Source organism: Canis lupus, chromosome 17 (assembly GCF_003254725.2).
Source record: "Canis lupus dingo isolate Sandy chromosome 17, ASM325472v2, whole genome shotgun sequence".
NCBI lineage: Eukaryota > Metazoa > Chordata > Mammalia > Carnivora > Canidae > Canis > Canis lupus.
In genome coordinates, this window is record NC_064259.1 from 25,553,043 (window position 1) to 25,567,463 (window position 14,421).

The 14,421-nt window shown below is 39.5% G+C and overlaps 1 long non-coding RNA gene across 1 annotated transcript; it reads left to right on the forward strand.

The window, feature by feature from the left end:
- Nucleotides 1–2,244: 2,244 nt before the first annotated feature.
- On the forward strand, nt 2,245–7,883 carry LOC125752721 (uncharacterized). Its single transcript, XR_007402871.1, has 3 exons — nt 2,245–2,327; nt 5,601–5,725; nt 7,515–7,883. It is a non-coding gene; the product is annotated as an uncharacterized LOC125752721 (long non-coding RNA).
- The last annotated feature ends 6,538 nt before the right edge of the window (nt 7,884–14,421 follow it).

The following is a 14,421-nucleotide window of genomic DNA, read 5'->3' on the forward strand; positions in this document are numbered from 1 at the left end:
CCCAATGCCAGGCTCAATCCCATGACCTCAAGATCACGACCTGAGCCAAAACCAAGAATCAGACACTTAACCAATTGAGTCACCCAGACACCCCTCTTATTATGTAGTCTTAATTTTTTTTAATGATGTTGAGCATCTCTTCATGTACTTTATTGTTCATTCATAACTCTTCTCTGAAGTATCTGTATGAATCTTTTGCCCATTTTGCAAATTGGGCTATCTTATTATTACTGACTTTCAAGAGTTCTTCATAGATTTTGATGTGAGTTGTTTGTCAGATATATGTACTGTGAGTGTTTTCTCTTAATCTGTGGTTGTTTTGATTGTATCCAGGAGCTAATTTATAAAGGTAACTGAGTGACAACACGGAGAGGTTAATGCCAATAAAAGAAATTTTATTACTTACAATCCCCAGTAGGAGAGTATGCTGCATTATACAGGGCTTGGTCAGGAAGCAGAAGGAGTAAAGGAGAAAGCCTAGCCCAGAGCCTGCATTATAATTTTCACAGGAAGATATGAGTGAAGCAGGGTAGGTAAATTTGAGCAAGTTTAGGATAATAAACTTATCCTAAATAATAATTTTAGCAGACTCTGGGCTATAAGCGTGACTCTGGATTGATTTAAGGCAAGGGAAATATTGGCTTGGTGCATGAGTTAGTAAAGGTGATGATTGGGGCTATTGTCTTTGGATTGGTTGTTTGGCATAAGAAAGCACTCTCACAGACAAGATTTTTGCTCTTCCTAGAAATTAGCTAGCCCTGAAAGGGGGAGTCCCTCCCAACTGCCAGAACCCCCAACACAGCAAAGCACCATAAAATATAAAAAATTTAAAACATAATTAATAAAATGGTTTTTGCCTTTTATTCTCTTACGTCTTTTGAAAAACATTATCCTTTTTATGGATACTACCTTATTAATTTTTCTTCTTTGATTCATGCTATTTGTATGTTAACAAAATTATTGTTAACCCAAGCCATAAAGATTTTCACCCAAGTTTTCTTCTAGAGGTTTTATAGTTTTCGCTTTTACATTTAAAAGTCATTGATCCTTTTGGGGATAGATTTTGTTCATGAAGTGAGATGAGGAGTTGAAGTTCATTTTTTTCTCTATAGAGATATCCAATTTCTCTAGCATGATTGATTAAAAAGATTATTCTTTACCCATTAAATTTGTGAGTCTGCTTCTGGACTCTATTCCGTTCCATTGATTTATATGTCTGTTCTTTTTTTTTTTTTTATTTTAAGATTTAATTTATTTATTCATGAGAAACACAGAGAGGCAGAGACAGAGACAGAGGGAGAAGCAGGCTCCATGCAGGGAGCCCAATGTGAGACTCAATCCCATGACCATGGGATCACGCCCTGAGCCAAAGGCAGATGCTCAACAGCTGAGCCACCCAGCTGTCCCTATATGTCTCTTTTTATGCCAATATCAATCACACTGTCTTGATTATTGTATCCTTACAATAAATCTTGAAGTCAGGTAGTATAAATCCTTCCATTTTGTTTATTTTTTCAAAGAATTGTTTGCATTTCCATATAAATTTAAGTGTTTATTAATTTATATTTTTAAAAGAAGCCTTTTTGACTTCTAGTTTCTGCTGTGGTATGTAAAGAAGTTGTTATTCCAACCTAACATCAAGTAAAAAGTAAACTGAATAAATTTGAAAATCAACAACTCTTTTTATTTTGTTTTTAACCTTTTAAAAAAGATTTTATTTATTTATTCATGAGAGACAAAGAGAGAGGCAGAGACACAGGCAGAGGAAGAAGCAGGCTCCTCACAGGGAGCCTGAGGAGGATTTGATCCCAGAACCCCAGGATCACGCCCTCAGCCAAAGACAGAGAGGCTCAACCGCTGAGCCACCCAGGCGTCCCAACAACTCTTTTAAGATCTGTCAGACAACTGGGACAAACAAGTGCCCCCAAACTGGAGACAGGTAGATACAGAGAATCACACTTACTGGAGTAGAAACCCATAAGGAGCAGAAACTCATGAGCAAAAACCTTTAAGGAACCAGTGCCTTTATATGGGCCCCAGTGCATTTATATGAGGTGCCAGAGGATTGGAGGCTTTCAGAAATGAGAGAAGCAAGAAAAGCTGTCAAAATTAGAAAGAGTATCTTTTAGGGCAGTTTTTCAAATTGGCCAACTCATTAGCAGGTCATGATAGCAACTTAAGTGGGTTATAATTAGTAAATAAATGTATTTTTAAAGTTCATTTATTTATTTATTTTAAGTAATCTCTACGCCCAATGTGGAGCTCAAACTCACGACTCAGAGATCAAGAGTTGCATGCTCCTCCAACTAAGCCAGCCATGCACCCAGGTATATATATTTTTAATGAAATAAAATTAAAACTCTCAGAATGCACTGTATTTTTTTCATGAAAGTTTTACTTCAATTATTTATGTATCCTGGCACTGGGTAGTGGTATAAGATATATTTCTTATCATGAATTGAGGCCAATGCAATTTTGAAGGCCTGTGTTCTAGGGGAACCCCTGCAGAAGAATATTAAAATCTGCTGGAAGAGGTGACTTTTGAGTTGTTCTTGACAGAAACCAAAGTTCCTGAGGCAATAAAGGCAAAAGACTATTTTTAGGCAGAGGAGCAGCTTAGGGAAGGAGCCATGTGGGAACAACTTAGAAATAAGGGGGCAGCCCCAGTGGCTCAGTGGTTTAGTGCCTGCCTTGGGCCTGGGGCATGATCCTGGAGACCCAGGATCAAGTCCCACATCAGGCTTCCTGCATGGAGACTGCTTCTCCCTCTGCCTGTGTCTCTGCCTCTCTCTCTCTCTCTCTCTCATGAATAAATAAATAAATAATCTTTAACTTAAAAAAAAAAAAAGAAAGAAGAATGTGGACAGCACATGAGTGTGAGCAAAGGACTAGGTTCAAATCCCAGCTCTACCACTGATGAGCTGGGAAGCCTTGATCAAGGAATCACTGGTACACAGAAAGGACTCAGTAAACAGCAGCTACTAAAGTTTTTTGCCTCCCTTTCTACTCCTGCAAAAAAAAAGATTGGAGTCTTGGAGGTATCAGACCTCCACTGACTGGGAGTTTAAGAGAACCGAAGAGAGGAAGATAGAGGAAGGAGGCAAGAAGATCCTTATATTTGCATGTAAAGAGAAAAAACTCATTCCTGGGTTGGCTGTCCATCCCTTTCTGCTAAAATAATCAATTAAAATTGCTACATGGGGGCACCTGGGTGGCTCAGTCAGTTAAGGGTCTGCCTTCTGCTCACATCATGGTCCTAGGGTCCTGGGATCAAATCCTACGTTGCATTACCTGTGCAGCGAGGAGTCTGCTTCTCCCTTTGACCCTCCCCCCTCTCCTGCTCTCTCTCTCTCTCAAATAAATAAATAAATCTTTAAAAAATAAAATTGCTACATGAATCATGAGGCAGGAATCTCAGCTGATTCTGAAGATGCTAAAAACTCGTATTCAGTATCTCACGACATAACTATTTGGCAATGAGGCCTTTAAAGAGGGAATTAAGCTAAAATGAGGCCATTAGGGTGGGCCCTAATCCAATCTGACTGGGGTCCTTATAAGAAGATAAGATTTATACACACAAAGAGAGGCCCCAGGGAATCCTGCCCTGCGGAGACCATGTGAGGACACAGTGAGAAGGCAGCCCTCTGAAAACCAAGGTTTCAGGAGAAACCAAACCTGCTGATACTACAATTTTGGACTTGTAGCCTCCCGAACTGTGAGAAAATCACCTTCTCTTTCTATGGTTTTTGTGATGGCGGCCCTCACAGACTAAGATAGTTAGAAGTGTGCCGAACTCATAAGAGAGCAATGACAGGAGTGGGTGCTATCCTATCTGCAGTCAAGGAACTGCATGACCTGAAGCATATCAACTCTCTCTACCACGTTTTCCACCTCTCTAAACCAGCATTGCAAGTAGTAACTGAAAGTACATAAAGACCCCATCAACCTAGGCATCCTCTGAACAGCGGTGCCCTTCACTTTTTTCTCCAGATATTGGGTTTCTTGTCAGGAATTTGAGGACTGGAGGGACTGAGTAGTCCCCCACACCTTCTCAGCGCTGACCTGTGATTCTAACAACAGTTTTAGAAACAAGAGTAGGTTTCCTTTCTGTAAGTCCAACAAGTATTTTTCAAAAGTCCTTTCCTTCGCTTTGTCTCAGAGCAAAAACACACCCCTCTGACTTCATGTGCATTTAACATCAATTCCAAGTAACCTAATGAAATCCCAGGAAACCACACTGACACCCCTAAAAGTTTCCCTTGCAGTCAAATCTAGCCAGCCATGCAAAACCACACTCATTGGTGCAAAGCCTTTTATAGCTGCTGACACAAGCTTGAAATGAATGTAAACCCAAATTTTAATATTTGGTTCCAACCACTTAAAACCCCATCCTTTCTCCCAACAAGTAGCGGGCTGAACAATCCAGTTGCCCTCTTCTAGGTGGATCAAAGAGACTTTAAAAATAAAATTTCTGTTTATTAGCTTTCTGTGTCACAGGGAGGCATTTCTGTAGGTTGGAGGCCCGACTGTCCTGTGGTAGAGGACTGTAAGAGAAAGACAAACACATGTTCCCTTTTTTTCTTTTTCTTTTTCTTTGAAAGCATGGTAAGAATGACAAGTTCTACCAGTTCATAAAGGGGAGATGAGTGCAAGCAGAAGTAGCAAGGGGAGAAAGTGGAACTTGACATTTAAAGATGCAAGAGGTAGAAATTCACACCAGGAAAGGAATCGCTCATTTGGTTCCTTTTGATTCACAGCACATCAATCCTAGTTCTGTTGGCTTATCTGTTCTATAGCTAAAATGAAGCAAAGTGTTTTGAACACTTAATACATATTAATTTTTATGAGTAAGCAAACGAGTGAAATTAAGCAAGCCAGTCTGATTGGCTAGAGCATGCTGCTGTAGAAGCCAGAGCCACCTGTGCCGTGGATCCCAGTAGACTCCTAGCAAATGCATGCTCTCAGTCACCAGGGTCCTGGGCAACATTGGCACAGAACAAATGGGTCATGTCAGTGGGTCACTGTCAGTCTACTCCACTGATGATGCATGGCACATTCTCCTGAGTATAAAGAGCCACAAGCTCCACTGGCACACACATGTGAAGCTTGTGGTCACAGACTCCAAGAAGCCAGTTCGCATTCAGCTCTGGATGTGAGAAATCTCTTGGCAGTTCTCTTGAGAATGACATTCTTGCACATTCTTTCCTCTATCTTTGCACAAACTACCATGAACTTCTTAGGTTATTTAACTGCCTATTTCAAAAAGAACACTATGACATTAATCTATCTGACATAGGGGAGATCTAAGTTGTCCCCTAAATAAATGTCTGCATTCCACATTTCCAATGGGGCTAACAATAATCTTTTCTGACTTGGGAGGTGGGTTTCTTTGAAATGAGATCAAGGTTGTGCTATCAGCTGGGGTTTTTGTTTTTTTAAGATTTTATTTATTTATTTATTTATTTATTTATTTATTTATTTATTTATTTAAGAGAGAGAGAGAGAGAGAGACCACAAGCAGGGAGAGCAGCAGAGGGAGAGGGAGAGGGAGAGGCAGACTCGTCACGGAGCAGGGAGCCTAATGCAAAGCTCCATTGCAGGATCCTGGGATCATGACCTGAGCCGAAGGCAGGCGCTTAACCAACTGAGCCACCCAGGCACCATCAGCTGGGTTTTCAAAAGTTTAATGAAACCTATATGCAAATGTATGTTCACAGAGGTAGAGGTAGGTACCAGAATATTAACAGTGCTAAAGTCCCAGGGGTGGGGGTAGAATTAAGGTAATTTATAATTTTCTTCTTTGCTTATCTGTATAGTCTAATTTTCTGTAAAAAAATACCCATTGCTTTTATAAAAACAAATTATATAATACAGGATAAAAAGGGGAAATGTAGTCATAGGGGGCCATGCAAATATATCAGATCTTAACCCTTGGAGTTTTTAAATGTTGTATTTTTGTAGATTGGTTAAATTAAGGATCTTGAGATGGAGAAATAATCCTGGATTATTAGGATGAGTTCTAAACATGGTCAGGTCACAAATGTCCTTATAAAAGAGAGGCAGAAGGAGATAGAGGAGGAGGAGGCAGTGTGACCATGGAGGCAAAGATTGGAGTCATGTGGCTGTGAGTTAGGAGAGGCAAAAAAAATGGATTCTCCTCTAAAGCCTCAAGAGGGAGTGTATTCCTGTTGACACCTTGATTTCAGCCCAATGATACTTTGGCCTCCAGAATGTGAGAAAATAAATTTCTGTTGTTTTAAGCTATCTAGTTTGTGATATTTTGTTACAAATAATGCCATAGTGTATTATGGTAAAATAAACACAGTTATATCGACTTTGATGCAAGCAAATCCTCCCTGTGGACTCATGAGTTCCCATTGCAAATGGATTTTAGCCAGGTGTTTTCAATGCATTGAGAATAGATGATTTACTAGAAAGGTCAGCATGCTGAGTAAATTCCAAGAGCTATGTCCCTTGGCCTTTTGCTCTTCCTCCCAGGCTCTCTCACTCCTTTTCCTGGAAGTATAAAATACTGGAAATGCCCAGGACTCTGAAGCCAAAAGACGTGAGTTCAAGTGTGGGTTCCATCTTGTGACTAAAACAAGTCACAAGCTTCTTAACAATAAATTGGTGGTGACCTAGCTTGCCCTGGGATTGTTCATAATCATCATCTGAGACACTGTATCAGAAACCACCACACCAGTACAACTGCTCTGTGATTTTAAGTATTTATAGATACTCATGCTTTTCATCCCCAGTTTAATGAGGAAGGAGAGGAAAAGTCAAAATACTTTTCTCCCTGGTGGCCTGTAACTTATAATTCTAATAGTCATTCTAGAATTTTGGAGTCTTTGGAGTATTTTGTCTTCTGCAGTCAGAGACAGGGGAAGTTATTGGGCCAAGTCACACTTGGCAACTTCCTAATAAACCTTATTGAAAGAAGGTCAAATCTTCTTGACTTCCTTTAGGAAGTCATGGTACATTGTGCATAGTATCCTCAGCTTTATATATATATGTGTGTGTGTTACACATATAAATATACCTATAATTTCCTACCCTCAGCCCTTATAATTGGAATTGTCAATTCAGATACACGATATAAAAGAGGCTGCTGGAGGACAGATGTTTGATTTTCAAGGGGACTGAAATCCTGTGCTAAAGTTAACATTTGAAAAAATTGGAGATATTTGGCAAGAAGAAAAAAACCTCAAGAAATTTTGATAGCTGTGTTCAGATATTGCAGACACATGGTGTAGTGAAGAGGGAGCATGACTCAAATGTTGATGAAAAATGCTATTTACAAGAAGTCGTTAGTTCATTCAAAATGCTAAAGGAGCCCAATGATAAATGAACTTCTTTAGGATAATTAGTCATTCTTTTGGCTCTCTTTGAATTCTTGAACACCTTCCAACATTTGGGGAGTTTTCTAAATTGTGAAACCTGCATCCTCAGAGTAGTAGCCAAAAACCCTTTGTCACAGCTTCCCTTGATGTTAGCATGCACATATCCCTTAGATCCATCTGATTGGAAGCCAACATGAAACCACCATGTTGGAGACTGCCAATTTAGAGCCAAGAGAGTGCCAGCAGGAAAGCCATCCCAGAGAAACCCTGAAGAGGCAGTCAGCTTTGGGAAGCAACAACACATTTGCTTCTGCTCCAGTGTCCTGAGGAGCCTGTGCCCAATGGTATCAACAGTAGGGTTTCCACATGAGCAATCCAGCACTAATATTACTCTGCTGCCTGCACGGCCTCCCTTGCGGGTTCCCGGGACTCTCCTGAAGATTCTGTGAGTTGTCTGATATCCTTGGTAAATTTCTTTTCTGCTTAAACCCTCTGGAATAGGCTCCGTTGTACCTTATCACAATAAATACTGGCTTAGCAGCTAATTGGTGTGGATTTTTTAAGAGATTAGTGTTTGCATTATGTGGAAAGTTGAATTATCTCTGATGTCACTCTCAAATTTATGATTCTATGAATAAAAGTGGTAAGGGATGGAATAAAGGAAAACTCGGTGAATAAATTTGACTAGTGTCCTATAAACAACATGTAATTACTTTTCCACTATAGGTGATTTAAAAACTTAAAGGAGGGGGTAGCCCTGGTGGTGCAGCGGTTTAGCGCCGCCTGCAGCCCGGGGTGTGATCCTGGAGACCCAGGATCGAGTCCCACATCGGGCTCCCTGCATGGAGCCTGCTTCTCCCTCTGCCTGTGTCTCTGCCTCTCTCGTGGCTCTCTCTGAATGAATAAATAAATAAATCTTTAAAAAAAAAAAAAAAACTTAAAGGAGAGGAGTGCCTGGCTGGCTCAGTTGGTAGATCATGCAACTCTTGATTTCAGAGTTGTGAGTTCACACCCCATGTTGGGTGCAGAGATTACTTAAAATTAAAAACTTTAAGGGGCGCCTAGGTGGCTCAGGAGTTTGAGCTTCTGCCTTTGGTTCAGGTCATGATTTCAGAGTCCTGGGATAGAAATCAGCATCAAGCTCCCTTCTCAGTGGGGAGCCTGCTTCACCCTTTCCCTCTGCCCCTCACCCCACTTGTTCTCTCTCCCTCTAAAAAAATTTTAAAAGTTAAAAATAATAAAAAATAAAAACCTTAAGGGGAACCTGGGTGGTTCAGTCAGTTTAGTCTCTGACTCTTGATTTCAGATCTTGATTTCGGGGTCCTGAGTTCAAGCCCTGCATTGGGCTCCACAGTAGGTGTGGAGCCTACTTAAAAAACAAATGAATAAATAAAACACAAATAAATTTAAGTAAAAATAAACAAATGTTTAAGGGAGAGTATAGGGGAGATGGTGAGAACAAGCTTTAACTAATATACCATCATTAGTTAAATAACAAATTCTATAGGTCAATCACCCTGCCTATCCACTCAGTTCTTTTTTTACAATGCAAATATTTTGGAAAAAGCAACTTAGAACAGTTCTACTGCCTATGTTTGATTTAATCTATAAATTTAACAGTAACAAACAGGTGTGAAAAACACAAACTTGGGATGCCTGGGTGGCTCAAAGGTTGGTCCCTTTGCCTTTGGCTCAGGGTGTGATCCCGGGGTACGGATCAAGTCCCACATCAGGTTCCTTGCGCGGAGCCTGCTTCTCCCTCTGCCTGTGTCTCTGCCTCTCTCTGTCTCTGTGTCTGTCATGAATAAATAAATAAAATCTTAAAAAAACACACACACACGAACTTTCTTCATTTCTCTATATATCAGGTTGCTCTCTGTTACAACTTCCATGTCAGTGGATGGCAGAAAACGCATCTCTGAGCCCTCAGTCCAGCCAGGTATATAATTTAATCACATTCCACCCTAAAACTCCCGTGGTCATTTTTCTTGCTGCTTTACTTCTCGGATGTATCCTAAGTTTCAGGAGGCTGTCTCTATCAGTAATGAGGAGGCTCAGCACACTCTTCTCAGCTCAGTTCTTGTATGGAATTTGTTGCTGCTGTCCTCTTGAGTGTTCCCTGGGCTCAGGTGATGTGCAAATTCCCTTTCCTGATGTGGAGCCCAGCTAGCTGCCTGAGGGCCCCAGCCTGCTAAGATGTCACTCTCTTCTCCTGTTCAAAGGTAGCAGTCTACATGTCAGTCTTCAGAGGTGTGTTTTCTACCCCTGGATGACAGACTGATGCTCTCTCTGCTTCTCCCACCTCTGCCACAGAGGGCTGGGAATCTCAGACCTCCTTGATGCTACAGGGAGGCCCCTGGAAGGGGTCTTCCTTCTTCCAACCATGGGAGGCCCTAGATTTCTGGGTCATTGAACTCAGGAGTGCTGAGAATGGTCTTGAGAGAAAAACCAAGCAGGGCTTGCTAGTTGGTGTCTAAGATAATTGATCCACCATACTATTGAGGATGGGTCTGGATTTGCCTATATATGTTTGAAACATAAGCATGATGTTTTTCTAGTTTTTAGAAAGTTGATTCCACAAAAGTACTTCTGTATGCAACTAATGAGCTAATTAATTACTTCTTGGCTCAATGGACAACATATAGCAAAGCTCTGGATGGGATGTACTTCTGTCCCACTTGAACTAATTAAATTGCATTTATCGGGATCCCTGGGTGGCGCAGCGGTTTAGCGCCTGCCTTTGGCCCAGGGTGTGATCCTGGAGACCCGGGATCGAATCCCACGTCGGGCTCCCGGTGCATGGAGCCTGCTTCTCCCTCTGCCTATGTCTCTGCCCCTCTCTCTCTCTCTCTCTGTGTGAGTATCATACATAAATAAAAAAAAATAAATTGCATTTATCTTTCAAAAACTTTTTTAATTTCAAAATGCTTTTTGAAAGCATTAAATAAATTAATAAATTAAATATATTAATTTCAGAAAACTTGAAAAATATGGAAAAGCTTAATACAAAAGACACAAATGTCACCTATGATCCTACCATCCAAAAATAATCCCTGTTGATACTCTAAGATGTTACCTTTCATTTATTTAGTATATATAATGTAACTGGGATCATATACAAATTGGGATCACAATATATTATTTTATAAACAGATTTTCCTCACTTCATAAAGATTTTTGAGATTTTTTCATGTCATGAAATACTCTTAAGAAATGATTCTCTTTTTTTCATATTTTTTTCTTTCTTTAAGTAATTTCTACATCGAACGTGGGGCTTGAATTCATGACCCTAAGATCAAGAGTTGCATGCTCTACCAACTGAGTCAGCCAGGCACCCCTAAAAGATGATTCTTAAGATTTTATTTTACTTACTCATGAGAGATACAGAGCCAGCGAGAGAGAGGCGGAGGGAGAAGCAGGCTCCACGCAGGGAGCCCGACGCGGGACTCGATCCTGGGTCCCCAGGATCACGCCCTGGGCTGAAGGCGGCGCTAAACCGCTGCGCCACCGGGGCTGCCCTGTATCCAGTTTTCATTCTGATAAATATCCTTGTGCATACATATGTGCACACTTCTCTGAAGATTTCCCTAGAATAAATTCCAAAAAATAGAAATTCGGTGTCAAAGGAAATACACTTTTTAAGGATTTATCTAATTTGTCCAATTGCTTTTGAGTAAGGGTATATCTATGTGAACCATTCACAAGGTCATAAGAGAAGAACCACTTGTACTTTTACAACATTGGGCTGTGTCATTCTTTTAAACTTCTGCTAATCAGGTAAATATAAAATGGTATCTCACTGTTACTCAAATATTGTTTTTTTTAGATTATTAGTTGAGCTCCTTTCGTCTTTGCTGACAATTCTGAGTCCTTATTATATGAATTGTCTGTTCCAGTCCTTTGCCTCTTCTTTTTTTTTTAATAAATTGGCTTTATTGAATACTAGTTTATGTACATGAAAACCCACTCATTTAAAGTTGTACAGTTGGATGAGCTTTGATAAAGACTACCACAAACATAATACAAAGCATTTCCACATGCCTAAAAAGTTCCCTCAGGCCTTTTTTGTTTGCAGTTTCCCTGCCTATCAATTCTTGTCTCAGGCAACGACTAATCTCCTTTTGGTTACTGTGGATTAGAATTTCTCTTGTTTAGGATTTCATATGAATGGGATCATAATGTATATATTCTTTTGTGTCTGTCTTCTATCACTCGCATAATATTTTTAATATTCATTCGTGTTCTTGTACGTGTCAGTAGTTCATCCATTTATATTGCTAGTACTATTCCATTGTATGGATAAAGCACAATTTATTTATCCATTTATTCACTAATCTGTTAATAGATATTTGGATTGTTTCTAGTTTGGGAGTTTGTTTTTCATTTTTAGGATTTCGCTTTTAAGTCATCTCTACAGGGCGGCCCGGAAGGCTCAGCGGTTTAGCACCGACTTCAGCTCAGGGCGTGATCCCAGGGTCCGGGGATCGAGTCCCAGGTCGGGCTCCTTGCATGGAACCTGCTTTTCTCTGCCTGTGTCTCTGCCTCTCTCTCTCTCTCTCTCTCTCTCTCTCTCTGTGTGTGTGTGTGTCTATGAATAAATAAATACAATCTTTAAAAAAAAGATTAAAAAGAAAAGTCATCTCTACACCCAACATGGGACTCAAACCCACAACCCTGAGATCATGAGTTACACTCACTACTGACTGAGCCAGCCAGGTGCCCTTTTTTTTTTTTTTTAAGATTTTATTTTATTTTATTAATATTTTATTTATTTGAGAGAGATAGCATGACAGGGGTGGGGGCAGAGGGAGTGGGAGAAGCAGACTCCCCACTGAGCACAGGGCCCACAAGGGCTCCATCCCAGGACCCTGAGACCATGACCTGAGCCAAAATCAAGAGTCAGACACTTTACAGACTGAGCTATCCAAGTGCCTCTTAAGATTTTATTTTTAATAGTTGTTATTAAGAAAGCTACTATGCACATTTCTGTACAAGTCTTTTTTTTTTTTTTTAAGATTGTATTTATTTATTCATGAGAGACACACAGAGAGAGGCAGAGACATAGGCAGAGGGAGAAGCAAACTCCCTGCAGGGAGCCTGATGTGGGACCTGATGCCAGGACCCTGGGATCACACCCTGAGCCAAAGGCAGACGCTCAAGTCTTTGTGTAGACAGGTTTTCCTTAGGTAAATACTTAGGATTGGAATTGATGAATCACATGATAAGTATATGTTTAACTTTCTAAAAAAAACACCAAACAGTTGTCTTTATATGTTACATTTCCAGTTGGTCCACATCCTCTCCAATGCTTTGTATTATCAGTCCCCTTAAACGTAGTTATTCTCATGAGTATCTTGTTATGGTTATAAATTTCCATTTCCATTAAGACTAATGATATTGGGCACCCTTAATGTACTTATTGGCCAAATGAGTATCTTCTTTCAGGAAATATATCTTTGAATCCTTTGTCCATATTTTAATGACAATGAGTTATAAAAATTCTCTAAGTATTCTAGAGACAAATCATTTGTCAGATATATGGATTATGAATATTTTCTCCCAGTCTGTGGTTTGTGTCTTTAGCAGTTTAAATATTTTGTGAAGCTCAATTCACCATTTATTTATTTTTATGATTTGTGCTTTTTGTATCATATTAAATCTGTTAACCCAAGATAGTAAAAATTCCATCTACGATTTTAATTCTCTTTTGCCACATAACATAGTCAGAGGTTCTGGGTATTAGGATTGGACATCTTTCGAGGGCCATTATTCTGCCTACCACATATGTCCATTATCAGAATGAGGAACTGCTATTCTGTTCCTACTTTGTTGAGTGTTTTTTCTTGTAGACATCTTTATCTATTTTATTTAAAAGTTTTTATTTGATTATAGTTGACACACATTACATTAGCTTCAGGTGTACAGCAGTGATTCAAGATCTCTATACATTATGCCATGCTCACCACAAGTGTAGTTACCATCTGTTGCCGTATAACACTATTACAATATCATTGACCGTATTTTCTATGTTGCACCTTTTGTTCCAGTGATTAATTTATTCCAAAACTGGGAAACTATATCTCGCCCTTCCCTTCACCCATTTGCTGAGTGTTTTTTTTTTTCATCAAGATACATACTATTGGGATCCCTGGGTGGCGCAGCAGTTTGGCGCCTGCCTTTGGCCCAGGGCGCGATCTTGGAGACCCGGGATCGAATTCCACGTCGGGCTCCCAGTGCATGGAGCCTGCTTCTCCCTCTGCCTGTGTCTCTGCCTCTCTCTCTCTCTCTCTGTGACTATCATAAATAAATAAAAACTAAAAAAAAAAAAAGAAAAAAAAAGATACATACTATTCACTATCTGTGAAGTGTTTTACATGTATTATCTCATTTAACCTTTACCTATATGACATGATTATCATCTTCAATTTACAGAACAGTAACTGAGGCTTAGAAGAATGAAATGACCTCTCCTGAGTAATATAACTAATACCTAGAATTATAATTGATGGGTCTTTTGTTAAGTATATGTTCAACTTTAGGCAGAAGTAAAATTTGAACAGAAATATGTTAAAACTGAAACCCAATGTTTTAGTAACTATCAAAATAAACTTAAATTTGAATGTTCTTCAGTTTCTGCATAAGGCCATCCGCTTATCTTTTTAAATGTCTTTATTGAGACACAAATCATATACCTTAAAATTTACTAATTTAAAGTGTATAAATCAATAGCCATTAGTATGTTCTTAGAGGTGTGTATCCATCATTACAATTTTAGAACATTCTCATTGCCCCCATAAGAGAATCTATACTCCTTAGCTATTACTCTTAACTCCAATGCCCCCCAGCCTGAGACAACCACTAATCTACTGTCTCCAGACTTGCCTATTCTGAATATTTCATATAAATGGAATCATAATATGTGGTTGCTTGTAACTGGCTTATTTCACCTAGCATAATATTTTCAAGATTTATCCATGTTGTAGCATGTATCTGCACTTCATTACTTTTTATTGCCAAATAACATTCCATTATATGGACTATAACGGAAACTATTCATTAGTTGATAAACATTTAGATT